Raw genomic sequence first — 15576 nt, 5'->3', positions numbered from 1 at the left:
CATCTGGCCCTTACTTCCTAGTTAAACTATACTGCAAAGCATCGCCTCAGGAGGTATGTTGATACTAGGGTGGAGACATTGCATATTGTTCCTTCACATAATAAGCATAATTTGCACAAGAACTACAGGTTTGCAGGTATTATTCAAGGGAGGGTGACTACGTGAAAATAGGGACTTTTCACCATCTGCTGCCCGTATACAAAATGTCCAGGTTGCCAGCCCACAACATGCCGCCGAGGTACACATCTGATTTTACAGTTGTAAAGGAACATGTTCTCTTCGAAGGGGGTCTCATGCAAAAGAAAGTTACTCAGCATAATCGTATGGAAGATAGGAAACTTCAAATATTGAAGGTACCTCAAAAATCGTTTTTTTTTTTAGTTTATGTTCTGGTAGAACTCATCAATTCCCTGTTTGATGTGTCTGTTGTAAGAAGTACTGGTGCATTAAAATATAAATACAGCACTTAATTTGTAAAAAAAACTTAAGTGCCAGGGCCCTCATCAGGAGGTCACTGCAGCCTACACCACCCATTGCATTGCCTCTGCTTGCGCTACCAACGCCAGTAGTAAACCAGCTACTAACCATCACACTCCTACAAGTGTGACAGTTAAGACTATTCCAAACCCCAAAGCTACAAGATTAACATTTGCGGGAGGTAATAGTCCTTTTTAACGTACAGTGTATTAGAAAACAACTGTTGTTGTGCTGACTCTAAATCAGACAAATAGCCCACAATGTGGCCGACTGTCATAAGGCTGGTGCTGCCAATTAAGTGTTGGTGCCGAGCACCGGAAACCACTGGCTATAATTAAGCACTGTATAGGGATGTGGAATGTTGACCGGCAACGGGCATTAGATGGTCTCCCAATGGGCGTGTGGAAAACGTGTAATATTTTACTTGGCATAAGCTGCAGCTATTTTGGCTGTGGTGTCCATTTCCTTTTCTTCATAATTCTCCCGTCCTCTGTTGCCCGTCTTTTTCTGCCTGTGCTATCTATTTTAGTTGACTTCCTAACTCAGCTAAAAGCAATGTCTGTGCTAAGAGTTTGTAGCTGCCAGTACACCAGTTAACTGTCAATCATTTCTGCTGCCAAAAGCACTCCTGCTCCCCCCTCCCACTTTGCTGACCAAGTGGTTATTCATCTGCCCTTGTTTGTTGAAAACTATTTCAAAAACGTGTCCTTCCTATTTCTGTTCATATGCTTACACTGCAGAAAAACTGTATAAAAGCCCTGTGTTTTGTGACTTCAGTGTACTGCCTCAGGCAGCACTTGAGATTGCTGTGTGGACGTGGTCCCACTCATGAGTGATTAATAAACTTGTTATTTATTCCTACTTCAGTGCTGATCTCTACTTTGTTGGTTTTTGAACCCGTGGACAAAAGAGTGACCCTGCACCAGTGTACCCCTAAAAAGGTATATTTTCACAGGCAGAGCCGCCTCTTTGGGTGATGCTTCCTTAAGAACTTGAGATTGGGGTATCGTTCTCTACTATGAACTACTTCTTTTTTGTTGAAACTGGTTTATACTTTCCTTGGGAGGTAGGAGTTAGGATGATAACTTCAGTCTCCCTATGAATCACCCGCCGTTCAAGTTGATAATGTTGCTGTGCTAAGTTGTAAACTTCAAAAGCATGCTTATTTGGGTTAGACAAGAGTAATGCCTATTACAAAACATACTGGATTATTAATTATCACAGGTACACAACGCAGGATTCTTAATAGCATTCCTAGGCTAGCCCCAATGTGGAGGAGCTCCTAAAGTTATGTTACGGAGAATACCAGAAGTTTCTGGGTGCGTGTCACGTGATGAGTCAAGGGCAAGTGTGGCTGTTTAGAGTTGGAAGTGGGAGCAAACAAGTGGAAAGGTATTTAGCCATCTATATTCAGCGGCAAAAGTAGGAAGCCCTCAATAATTGTTTCTTAATGTTCTTTTTTATTAATGCAGAAATGACAGTCAACATTACAACTGGTAGTGTGTAATGTTTAGCCCAGTACGCAAGTGGGAAATCGTTCATAGCAATATTTAGACATCGAAAATAAATCATGGGAGTGGATGTGGTGCAGCGGCCAGAGCTGCTGACTCGGAAACTGGGAGTCTAGATTTGAGGCTCTGCGTCAGTGCAACATCCTTTGATTCTGGGCAAATCACTTAATCTCCCCGTGCCCATGGGCAGCGCCTGGATACTCTCACGGGTGCTAAGCGTTCTAAATAAATCTACAAATAATAATAACCATGCAAGTAGTTTAATTACATGAATCCAGCATTCCCCCTGAGGGCTCAATGAGGTGATATATATTCCACAGGGACTGCACCTCACATTTAGGACTTTGGCAGGCCACGATCGTTTCTCCATGGGACACACATTTTGGGGAATTTATGCGGACACCCTCTGCCTTTGTTTATAGACAACTCCGTTCCAATGCACCAGTCCATGTTTGCACGCCATTGCTCCATTTGGAGTAGCATCGGGAGCCCAATAATTGTGCAACATCGTGTTGGGCTATCACTAAACTCAAATTACAAAACAGGCGTTAGTACCTGGTACCTCGCCTCGTATACTCAGGATGAAAAAATTCCTGCCAGCGCCAGGGCAGGCCTGGAACCATTGCTAGGATTTCCACTACTGTCCTCCAATACAGTTGCCTGGGGGCGACAGTCCCACAATATTTGTGAGGAAGCCCACAATTCTGAGCCGTGTCATGCAAATGTGTAAGGAACAGCACAAGCCATCTCAATGCAGAGGGGGGCAGTTGCCATAATGAGTCAAAAACCTAACCAGGCTCCAGATATAAACAAAGTGCCCGAAATCTCTGTTGTGCAGATATCCAGTTTGGGCTCCAGTACTGTACGCTCTGTTCTAAGCAGTTATTAAAACCATGGCCCAGGTTTACTATAAGTTTCCACCAAATTTGCATCACAACGCACAAAGTGTTGTTTTGGGATTTACTTCCCAGGGCAAAACAGCGCAAAGTATCCTAAAGTAACACAAAGTAGTGCTGTATGTTACTTTGCATCACTTTGCATCAGGAGAGCCTTCCATTGGCCATTCCCAAGCAACTACCCATGGATTTTGATGCAAATCCCAATCTACTAACACAGATAGAGAGGGAAATGCGGCAGAAGTTATGCCTCGTCGAGCAGGAGTACCGTTGGAGAAAATTGTGCTTTACCCCAACCTTTTCTAACTTTGCACATGTGCTGTAGTGTACAGTACATGTGCAAACTTGGGAAAGTATTAAAGAATCTCTAAACATGGAATTATGTACTGGAAGAGTACCCTTCCAGTACAAAAACTACACAAGACATCACACAAGCACAACTGAACTATGGTAGAATGGTGTGTGCGTGGCGCGAGGCGCGAGGCAGCTAAAAGTGCACCACCACAGGGAGAGCGAAGCAGCACCATATCTTAGCAGATATGATGCTCTTCTGCGCTCTCCATTTGACACATTAGAGCTAAGCAACCGTAGTTGCCGTATTGCATTGCTTCGAATGTAAGTAAATATGGCACTAGGTATCTAAACCTGGAAAACTGACAACTGTGGTTCCTATATTCAGAAAAAGGAAACCACCACGATACAGCCAACTCTTGCCTTATTTTATTTCTAGATGACATAGGGAAAACCTACACAGGGCTGGGTGGATAGTAATAATGTATACTAAGCAGTGCGCAGGCAGCCATTTTGATGTGAGTTTGTTTATTACATTTTACTCTATTTTTCTAACTCGGTTTGGGATTTTTATTCTTTTGCATTTTTACTTCATTGCTATTTTGGTATTGCATAAATACTTTTCACATTGCCCTACATTAAGCCTGTCTGCTTTGTGTCAATGCTAGTAGATAAGTAGATGACTTTGGGTTCATTTAGTGACCTAGAACGTTCACTCTGACAACGGTTGTGATTCTTCCTTGAAGTGGGCAGCCGCCCACCCCAATTAATAATCCAATTTCTTGCAGTGGGCTACAACCGTTGAAAACAGGGTAGCACTTGAGTTGGAAATACCTACTATAATGTGATTGTTGGAGCCAAAAGTTCCTGGTGTGCCCGTAAGTCTAATCTAAGGTACAGAGGGGACAAATGTTAAAACTACCTACTGGTAGACATAACTGATTTTATTGGGGTCTTCTGTGAGCAACTTTAAATCAAATAGGGATTACTCTACCGTCACTAGCCAATATTGATACAATACCTCCACCAATTTGAGGAGTGGCCCGATGATGCCAACCTTGGGATGGTTAGGGTTTTTTTAACCCTATAAAATCAAAGCTTCATCACTCCACTTAAAATTGCATGAAACTCCTTTACTAATTATAATGTGGGTACTTTTCGTTGATGTTAATATCTTGAAGGGGAGGGTGTGCCCGGGTTTCCCTGTATCCCTCCATTTCCTGTTGGTGATACATATCTTATAAATGAACTGGAGTTAGATACTCCTGATGAGTTGGGTCAATCAACCAGGACAAATATGGTTCAAGGAACCTAGTGGTTGCAGCCACTGAATAATGTATGGCTATTTGCAACATCTGTGCCCTCACTAATCTCTCTTCGCTACAATATTCAAGATAAAAAATGTTAACGTTTTCTTTATAAGTCAGTTTGAGTGTTTGCGGGTTACTACATGCTTTCACCATACCTAGTTTCCCAAAGGTTTTCTTCAAATAGGCAAGACGAGGTATTCAGTTTGCACCGTCTAAGGCTAAGCAATCAGCCATGCAACATCTAACAAGTGTATCCTCAGGTTTCGCCCAACACTTAATCCATAGTTATAATGGAAATAACCTAATTTGATCCTCTATGTAAGGGAGCCCTAATTCTTCGTGGGAAATAAAGGTTGCGGTATTCTTTTATACTGCCAATAATCTACGGGCAAAACCATTTTATATCCGCTGCAGGGCCCCAGCATTGCAATACCCTCAAAGGCCTGCTCCATATAGGCCTGCTCCATATAGCCCTGCTGATATACTTTTACTTTTTTTATATAAGTTCATCATCTCTTCGATAGGTTTAAACTTTAACGTCTGGGCAAATCTAAAAATTGCCTCTGTATTTCTCCCAAGTTGTTGTTCTTTTACATTTAGGAGTGATTTCCAATAGAGAGATGCGCTAAACATAATTCCTAAATAATTTAAAAAACATTACTTTCTCCAAAAAGGTTCCCCCATTGAAAAGGACTTTGTTTGTATATGGGTGGAATAAGCCGGAGTGGTGTTTTGATTCACAACTTGATGAGATATGTCCTGAAATCCTCTTTATCTGGTACGTAGAGTCTAGAATTGGGGTTCTACCTGTGTGAGTTTACACTGCACAATGGTACCCAAAAGATAACAGTAATAGTCTCTGTAACTAAAACCAATACACGCCTTATGCTTTTTGTTGCACAAAATCAACTACCACGCATAGAAAACTATTGCTACCGCTGCTTAGGACTCTTGGTATTTAAATTACAAAGAAGCTAGTCCCCAGTCAGAATTTTTGTCTAGAGCTATCTCACTTTGTCTCAGGAAAGTCGACTTTTCGTGCACAGCGTCCACTGTAAACTCACCTCGACGCATGCTCCTAAGTGAAGAAAAGTAAAAGAACTTGGAGATAAATAGAGCTGCCCAGAATCACACAGGGGCATATCATCAACGGCCAGCGATAATTATCGCTGGCCGTGTTTAGCGTGCACAAAATTAACGCCGCCTATCGCCGGATTCTATCGCCCGGTGAGCGCACTATCAGCAAGGCGCATCGCCGAGGTGATAGAATTCACGGCAATAGCGGCGATAAGGAGCAATAACGCAGGATAACCTGCAATACATAAGCAGTGATAATCAAAAAAACGGCGACAGGGAGATGTGCACTCAGCATGAAGATCCACCTCCCATGTTAAACATGGCTAACTCACAGATTTAGGAGGCGTAAGGAACCAGCGATAAAGCCGGTTAGCCCTACTTTTAATGTCGCTAGGCAGGTTAGCGTTTCCCTTGTCAATAGGGAGTTCCTTCTTTAGCGATTATTTACGCTGTATTTCTCACGGGAACGCCTACCTCGCATCTCATTAGCGATGCGAGGCAGGCGATAAGAAAATGGGCGCTGAAGCATGGAATCACGCGTTAGCTTGTCCATGCTAATAGGGCGATAAAATTATCGCCGCTTTTCGTCCAAAAGCGGACGCAAAAGCGGCGCTAATTTTTTTTCGCCGGCTTGTTGGTATGCCCCACAGTTTGGTCAGATTAGGAAGGAGGGATTTTGAATGAAGAAATTATTGCTCAGAAGATTGCATCTTTGCCACTAGTAAAATCAAACCTTTTTGTAGGGCGGAGCCTGCCAGAGAGCTCTGTGACATGTCGATAGTAGACCTGGAAAGCAACTCTGCCCATTGCCTTCCATTGAATTTTCGTTTTTTCACTCTTATTTTCCTGCTTCTATTGGATGGTTTTATTTGTTTTAGCCCATCCACTTGCCCCTTCCATGGAGAATAGTTGATTGACCATCTCTCTTATTGGCTCTTTTTATACTTCAACAAGTGTCTGATTTTCAGAAACTTTTTTTTCCGTTTCTAAAAGCGCTCTATGAGAGTTGTTCTCTGTATTTTATACCTTTGTTTTCATAACATATAAAAATTCAATTTTCTATAACTTTGTCTTCAAGGCTCTCTTACGTATGCGCTTTTTTTCCTTCATATTACACTGTCTTGTTCATTTGCTTCCAAACCCCCTCCATGTTGCTCTGGATCCATTTGCTACCATTCACGTGCCCTCTGTGTTAGTGTCTCCACCCTTGTGCAATCCACTTTGTTCAGTCGCGGCTGGCATCTATGGGGAGTGGTGGGGCAGGCGGATGGGTGGTGGGTAAAAATAAAATAAAAACCCACTTACTTTCAACACGTCCTCCTCCTCGCTGCATGTCCTCCTCCTGCTGCTGCAGTCCAGTGTTCAGCACGGGCCCCAGTCAACTGCCCTAACCAATTCTAGCGCTGCCCTCATGCTGTTAATGGTCATAAGAGAAGCACCAGGATTGGAGGGAGTGCTCCAGAGGGCAGGGTTGGATTGGGATTAAAAATCGGCCCGGGCGCGCTAAAAAAAAGTAGCCCACATTTCCTTTCCTCAGAACACTGCTTCGGCGAAATGTTATTTTAAAAAAAAGGGGGGGGGGGGTTTACAAAAAAATGCACAGATTAGTTACACTGGTGAAAAACACCTGAAAACAAGTGAGGCCACTTCTGATCAGGCCCCCTTCCCCGCTCAGTATGCATATGGTAATGAGCCGGCCCAGCGAGAAAAAGGGAGTGACACCTGTGCCTGTTGCTAAACGGGAGGTAATGAGCACCCATCTGCCTCCAGAAAGGTCAGTCAGACTCCCACTGGGCATCTGGCTGTATCCGAACAACAGACACCGCCCAAATCGGCCCCCCAGACTGCTCAAAAAAGCAGCCCACAGCTGGAACTCGGACACCGGCCCCTCGGGCATTGCCCGAGTGCCCGCATTACCAATCCGATGCTGCCAGAGGGCACTGGAGACCTGCACATACTCTAACCGGTTAAAGCTTTCAAAGTGCACATGTGTGGCTGGCCGTCTCAAGACGGCTGGCCAAAAGGGCATGCACACTTTGAAAAGTGCCAAGGCAGCCCACCCTCCTCCCTGCTTCTGCCACTCAGCAAGCCCCACCCCGTCCTGACCCTCGGTTCGAGACAGGTGGATGAAAAATAACATGGTAATAAATTACCTTTATTACCATTTATCAGTGGCGCCCCGTGCAGGTTAGCGTGGTGGAGTGGGGCGGGGGCAGGGCGGGGGTGGAGGGGTGAAAGTGACAAATGGCGGGATAGGGAAAATAAAATAAATAAATAAATCCACTTACCTTGCAAGGTAAGTGGTTTTATTTATTTTATTTTCCCTATTCCGGCGTTTGTCATTTCCACCTTCCCCCAACGCTGACCTGCACGGGCCACCACTGCATTTTATTTTTCACTTTTGGGGGCATTTTAGTTGGTGGGCGGCCCTCCTCCGCTCTCACGGAGGAGCCGCTCCTGACTTTGCTTCCCCACCCTCCAGTTGCCTCCCCACCCTCTATGATTCCGCCCTCTGTGTAACTTCTCCCACCCCCGTTTTCTTTCCCCAACACGCTCATTTCCTTTTATTGTTTGTTTACTAATCGAACTCACACTCATTTCCCTTTTAGGTCGAGCATTCAAAACCTCTTTTATATACTTTAGTATATACCTTTATATTAGTATATACTTATATGTGTATGTACTTTATGGGCTTTGGAGATCAGCCCTAGGACTTGTCTGCTTCCGCTTAGGGACTTTTTTTTTTGTTAAACTACCTATGTTGAACTGTCTTAATAGAATAGGACCAGTAGAGGTCAGTAAAATACCAGAATTGCTTTCTGCTGAGAGACTTCCTTTTTTAGGTCTCGCCTTGCTATCGCGTAAGCGATCGCAAGGCGAGACTATTGTAAAAGGGCACTTCAAAGTGCTCCCAAAAAGCGGATTGCATTGCTAGCACGCGCACAATCACGTGCTTGGTGCCGCCATGCACTCCGCTTTTTGGGAGCACTTCAAAGGGTTTGCTCCCCCGCTTGAAATGCGCTCCCCCGCCCCCAAGCGCGCGCACGCCACGCTCCGCCGGGCTTGTCTTTTTTTTTTGTTTTTTTTTACTTTAAGCGCGAGGCGCGCGTGCGGCCAATGCTTGTTCGACATGGGCTCAGAATCTCTCCTCAAGTTTGATGTATTTTCATTGCTCTCCAAATAGTTTTTCTGGTCCTTAGTGCAGTCTGCCTACGAATAAAGTAGGTTTCTTCTACAAACATTTCTGTGGCTGTTTCCTGCAGGCGTTACTACACTTTTATTTGGCGACTATTTGTAGAGCTGCTTTAGGACCCTTGTGCAGATGTGCTGGTGTCAACAACCGAGCATCCATAACCACAAGTATTGTTTGATAAAATCATCATTACCTCCTGGTGGGGTTTCCCGTAGTCGTACGGACGTGCTTCCTTTTCTTCATTGAGATCGCTCTTTTACTGTGTTATGACATTTGCAGTTCTCGTGTTTATAACGACAGGCGGCCATTTCACGGCTCTCGCTCTATGACGTTTCACGCTGCCTCCAGCGAACCCTCTACGTGCCATGTCACGTTTCATAACGTCGGCCCATTGGTGGTGTTTGCAGTTTATATAGCAACGTCCCTCACAACTATTACTTGGTGCTGGCTTTTCCTGTTTAGTGTTTCGCCGATGCGGACATCTTATGTGCACTTTAAAGGGTGCATCGTGCAATTCTACATGATTTCGCCGATGCGCACGGCTTTATCAACCTATCTGACATTGATCACAACTATTACTCCGTGCTGGGATTTCCTTGATTAGTGTTACACCCATGCGCACGGCTTATGTACGCTTTAAAGAGCGCATCGTGTGGGTCTACACGATTGTGCTGACACACTGGTGTTTATTGTATTTTTTACACTGTTCCTTGTTTTTGCATGCAGCACAATTACAACACGGGGCCCAGATACAGCTAACATCTAAGAAGCTTCTAGCAGGCGACTGTGAAGGCCATAAACCACCCCCCTTTCAGTGCAAACACAAGGGATTGTAAACATCAAGGGGCCTTCATGCGGATCTCAAAGACCTCATAAATCAGGTGCTTATCTCTGGGAAGTTCATTTCTTAGCTGCCCTCTAAGCAGGGGCAGGAAGGCAGGATTACGGTTCCAGCAACAAACAAGCATTTGTAATGCAATAGGTCTCGTATTTACACGAGTTTAAGCTATTGGCATTGTAAATGACAATGCCTTTTATTTAGGTTTTAAAAACAAAAATAAATGCCATTGTCATTTGCAATGTCAATATCTCAAACTCGCGTAAATGCGAGACCTATTGCATTGCAAATGCTTGTTTAATTTTTCTGGCAACTGGCTTTATTTAACTTTCTCGATAGAAAACAACCAGCAGAGTTCAGTAAAATACCAGAATGGTGTTTGCATTCTCTGGATTTCAGTCCATAGAAATGGTCTTTCACGAGCACTTTTGGATTGCATTGCAAATGCTTGTTTTCTTTGTTTATTGATACAACTCGTATTGATTTGAGGTGCTCACCTAGAAAATGTCCCAGCCAGCCATTGAGGCATTTTTCCCCTTTATTAGCCATGCTGACCAGCTGGAAAAAAATACATTCCACAGGGGGAGAACTATTGGCTTTGCCATGCTTGTTTGCTTTCCAATTCTTACAATGCCTACGAAATGCAACAAGTACAATAATGCTATGGAAATTACAGGAATAGGATAAGGACTCGCACCTGCCAACATGGGTCAACTTGGTATCGTGCCATTTTCATGGTGTGCTTGTAAAACTTCGCTCCTGGGTGAATACCCTTTGAAGATGTTTTTGTGTTCGGGAGAGAGCCCTTCCTGCGCTGCAGGGAGGACTGTGACAATAAGAACCTCGAAATCAATTTCACAGCTGGTAGCTTGGCCGAGACTGGAAGGGGAGGTGCCGTGGGTATACTTTGCATATTTGTTACCCAGTGCCCAATGAGAAAGAGCCGTGGGCGCGGCCTCGCGCTGGCTCTTAGGAACAGTGCGCATGCGCAGGGTGATGGTCTTCTTCAGTTCAAGGCAGGAACAGCAGCAGAATATAGCAGGCAGTGCGGGTGCTGGGATTGAGCGTGCCAGGGGTTTACTGCCTGCGACTGGGTGCGAGAGGAGGTTGGAGGCCGGACACAAAGACCATCTGCAGCTTCCCCTGCACGGATCTATGCACACAAGGGAGGCATCAGAAGGCCTGTGGGTTCATCCTAGCTGTTTATGTGAGTATCGGACGGGAGGAGCAATGCCCACCCCCTTTGATGAACCTCTGTATCATGCCGTTGCTTTCAAGTGTTGTGGGTCATTCCCAAACCCACCCGACATTGCCCTGTGCAGCTCATCCGGGATGTTGTTGTTTAATTCAGGAAGTGTGGGTCGCCCCTCAAGCCCCCACACATGTCGTTGGACGTGTGCACGCTTGTTTCGCGTTTCTGTATCGTCGGAGTGGGCTGGGTAAGCTGGTGGGGTAATTTACTTGCAGCATAGCTGGTGGCAGAAATGCACAGACATGCTGCAGGGAGAGACCGGTTGTAACGGGGCTTGCACAATATGTTTTTTCCCACAGTGGTGAGAGGGAGGGGGTAGGAGCTGGTGCGCGGATGAGAAGAGAGGAAGGAATTCGCTGCCTCTGGATGGATTCCTGCAGCTTAGAGCAAACAGCATCCAGGCTCCATATGTCTACGTGGGCGCTGCTTGCACTGTCCGCCCCATCCATCATCACCCCGCTTTTCTGATGTGTGATCTGCGGCCACCAACAGCAGGGCCCAATACGACGTGGAGGAGAATCCAGGGCTTCCTTGACGCACCCGACGCCGTATCCCACCTCCCGTTTCATTCTGCAGCTGCGGGTAGCATCTTTTTTGTTGGTGCCTAACTTCTAATTTTTCATGTGGCCACTCCTGGGACTGCTGCTCACCTAATGCCATCCTGTCCTTGCCTCAGGCGCACGAGGACGTTATAGATTGTAGGCACTTTCATCCGAGGGAGCGCCCCGTTTTGTGACGGGTAGAATAGCGTAGTAGGTTGTGTGCCTACTGCGGAGATCAGTGTACTTGGCAGATCGCGGGCATACACCACTTTTGAGATCAATAATACATGTGCCTTGTAGTAATACTTTTATTGAACTACCGGAACACAGTGAATTAACTAGATAGTATGTCAATGTACATTATTATTGTTTAATAACCCATCTAAAAGGACACCGCATCTATGCTTCCGAAAAACCGTGCAGATTCAGTCCTCCTGTGTCATCTTGAAGGATGTGTCAGCGCCTGGGGCCCTGCGAATAATACCCCACCCTCATTCTCTGGAAAGAAAACACCCACGCACATATGGACCCAGCAGGAAGCAGGGAGGAAAAGCAGGGGTTGGACGCGGTTGAGCTCTTGGTGGGCCCAATTTAAACAAAACAAACAGACTTAGGGATGGAGGGGGCTGTGTGGTCGCTCTAGGAAGAACCCGCTCCTACGGGGTCTTCTGAAGGTTGTGGCCCGTTCCTTTAAGAGGCAACGAAAATGGATGGAAGGCGTTTTGACAGTTCGGTTTATTTCCATGCATGTCCTCTATTGAGGTAGTTTTTGGTTGTTAATGTGTGCTTGTACAGGGCCGGGTCACAGATCGCAGAACAACAGAGATTGCTATTATAACGAATTTAAATTGCATATTTCTTTTTTTTTAATGCTTGCGAAGGGAATATCTACTATGGAAGGTGTTTGTTCAGTTGCATCATGAATTAAGTTTCTTAAACGTCCACGCTGCGAATGCATGGTGTTATAGGCCTTGGTCTCGTGCAACTGAGCTGCAGGCACGTGCAGGTTGAGGATTGGTCTAGGGAGACAGGTTAAAGGTTATTGTGGAAAACTGAGCTGAAAGTGCTGACCTGTGGAATACACTCGGTGTCTAACGTGGCTCTGCCGTTTTACTCATGATTTATTTATTGGAGAGTATTGCAGTGTGCTGGCGTTTCGCCTTCCTGCTACTTCAGAGGGCTTTGTTGCAGTTGGCATAGTCTCCACTTGGTAAGACGCTAGTGCTTTGGAGCCAAGGGCGCCATCCACTGGCGCCCCATCGTCTCTTTATCCCATAGGCCATGGAGGTACACCTCCATGGCACACCTGCGGCATGAGTCTGGTCCACATCTGAGGTGGGGTTTCTGCAATTTCTCCTGGCGCGCGCATATGTGGTGAAATCTCGGTTCTTGCACTAGCGATAGATGCTGGGCTTTGTAGCTGATGGGTCCATGTGCATGGCAAGCCTGCATTTCTGTTGGGGGTACGGCCTTCATAAAGGAACAACATAACCACACTTCACCTTTTCTTGGCCCCATTGGGGATCAATATGTTTCTTCATCGCCTCGTTGTATAATTCTGAACTGTAGTGTGGCCATTAAAAAAATTGAAATGGCACTACCTTGTAATTTAACTGTAATTGCATTTGTAGAGCGCTTCATACCCCATTGGCGAGGCGCCGACTCTTACAAGCGAATAGCTAGCTACGCTTTTAGGGGGTGCTTAGTTGGAAGGATGTTGTACTTGTAGTGAGGACTTTGTGGTAAACCTTTTGGTGCCATGCATAAGTGACTAGAGTGGTGCTGTTATCCTATCATGTGTGTCGTCGCTCGGCGGGGTGATGGAGGGCGTTTGCTTCGTACAGCACGCTTGCCGTTTCTAAGCACTTACACTTAATGGATGTTATTATTATTACCCATTTTAGAGGCCTATCACAAGTTGGTCAGTAATCCCATTTATGGGTGACATTTATTTACAAGTTGAAGTGGCACTGTATTTGCAAACATGGAATAACCTGCAAAAAGCAGGAGGAAATAAGTAGGGTAAATGGGCCAGAATTTTAGTCCAAAATGCGGAAATCCATATGGTCTATATTGCATTAAGCATGTTATTCTCCTTTCAGATGCCAAAACTCGTAATGTCATCATAGTACAGTGTGCAGTGTTATCGTGTCTTCTTACCCACCCCGATTTAGCGCTGCTCACTTTACTGGCCTCACAATGATGCAAATTGGAGTCGGGCATGTCAGTATTTCAGACGAAAGGCATGTTTCAGCGACGAGCATTCAACTGATCGAGCCACCCTGTCGCCGAAATATTTAGCTAATGCTTAGCATTAAGCACGGGATGTGGCTTGGGGGGGGGGGGGGGGGGGGGGGGTCTGGTGTGAGACACTCCACAAATAAATGCATTCTTTGCTTGGTAGTTGGGTCTTGGGGCCACGAGTCTGTCTGATATGTCTGTGTTGGTTTTTCTTGTCATTCCCATTTCACTAAGTAGTTTTAACTTATTTATTTGTTGGATTGGTCACAGAAATTAATCTAGTGACTGTTTTACCACAGAAGTAGCAAACCTTCTCCCATAGAAGTACTCCTCGATTTCGTGCAAATTTGCTACTGGATTCGAAAGCTTTGCCAATTTCAGGGTTCCAAGCATATGATTGGCAAATACTGATGCTTGGAAGTGGTCTAACCACTGGCAATCTCTCGGGCGTAACATTCTAGCTAAGCGTTTTTCACCCACTATGCTACTCTAGACAGCGGACCAACTAATGCAATTTAGCACTGACCCCGTTCCTCATGGAAAGAGTCCATGTCACTCCTCCACCCTGCATTCCACCGCTTTTTTTAGTTTAGAAATTTGAACTTCACATCCCACAAATCTAACTAAGTTCTGCCCCTGGCATTAATTATCAGATCCTTTTGTAGGAATAACATATATAGTATGTTGTGCATGTTATGCTGTCTCTTTTATGACTATTAAAAAGTGGAAAATTGGGGTACGGTGTAGATATCTCAGGTTATTATCCATGGACATCTGAGGCAAGTGCATCTTTTAGACCGTTTGTGTTCCTTTCTGTACTCTGGTGTGTAGTTTTGTGTTTGTAAAGAATGCAGACATAAACAAGCATTTGCAATGCAGTGGGTCTCGCATTTGCAAGAGTTTAAGCTATTGGCATTGTTAATGACAATGCCTTTTATTTATCTGTTTTGATGATTAACATAAATAAAAAGCATTGTCATTTACAATGCCAATACCTCAAATTCTTGTAAATGCGAGACCTATTTCATTTAAAATGAGCGACTGCCATTGTCCCGGGCTGCTTGGAAAGTGAAAGCACACATGGCACGTTTAATGTTGCAGGAAAAGCATTTTGTGCCTGCAGTATGAGAAACTCATTAAAGAGAATAGTGCTTACAGACTAAATAAGACATACCGTGTAACAACAGAAGTAAAAGGGCCAGTGCTCATGGGAAGTTACAAATGAAGACAAGGCGGTACTAAGGAGGGACTAATAAGCCAATTAACAAATCAGAAGCCAGCTTTTACAAAGGCCATTGACACAAGCCAATGACAAATATGGGCGGACAGTGGGTGGGGCTTCTAGTCTATACTCAAATACAGCATGCTTTGCAGAGCAGCGCATGTGCTGCCCAGGATCGACTTAAAAATATGGCTGCTTGAGGAACTCGTACCTGACGCAGGGGACCTTCGTCCTGTTTCATGGTTTCAAATCGAAAAATGAGTTGAGCTCTGTTTTGCAATATGGCTTACACTCCTTGCGGGCCTCAGCCAACCTGCAGAGGGAAACTAACAAGGAACCCCTTCTGACTATTGTGCCACCACGTCTGGAGAACGTCTGTTACTCACTAGTGATACATAATGAGCTGGCAGGGCTGGACCAGAGCCCACTTGGCATCAGATCTTGTGATGGAAAGTAGAGTACAGTGAATAGAAATGGCCCTCTGTAGGAGCCCTACAGACAGTGTGGGAGTTATTGTGAAACTCTAGAATAGATCATAAGTTCTCTGGCATTCACTCATGTTTTTGTGTCTCATTCTCTCTTTCCTGGTAATAGTAGTCCTTCCTTTTTTAGGGGGGGCGGTGTATGACAGAAAGTTCAAAGCTGTTTCCAAACTTCATTGTTTATCCCTGCAGCCATGGGTTTAAGTGGGAGGAAACAACTGGGGGGGGGATCTCTCAAAGGGGC

At 45.0% G+C, this 15576-nt stretch overlaps 1 protein-coding gene across 1 annotated transcript in view; it reads left to right on the top strand.

Moving 5' to 3' along the window:
• Positions 1–10614: 10614 nt before the first annotated feature.
• Positions 10615–15576, top strand: part of NUMBL (NUMB like endocytic adaptor protein) — a 266566-nt gene continuing 261604 nt past the window's right edge. Inside the window, exon 1 of the mRNA XM_085625771.1 lies at positions 10615–10800. The gene's annotated coding sequence lies outside the window, so the exon portion shown is untranslated. The remainder of the gene's footprint in view (positions 10801–15576) is intronic.

Source organism: Triturus cristatus, chromosome 9 (genome assembly GCF_964204655.1).
Source record: "Triturus cristatus chromosome 9, aTriCri1.1, whole genome shotgun sequence".
Lineage (NCBI taxonomy): Eukaryota > Metazoa > Chordata > Amphibia > Caudata > Salamandridae > Triturus > Triturus cristatus.
This window is presented reverse-complemented; position numbering and strand designations above follow the sequence as displayed.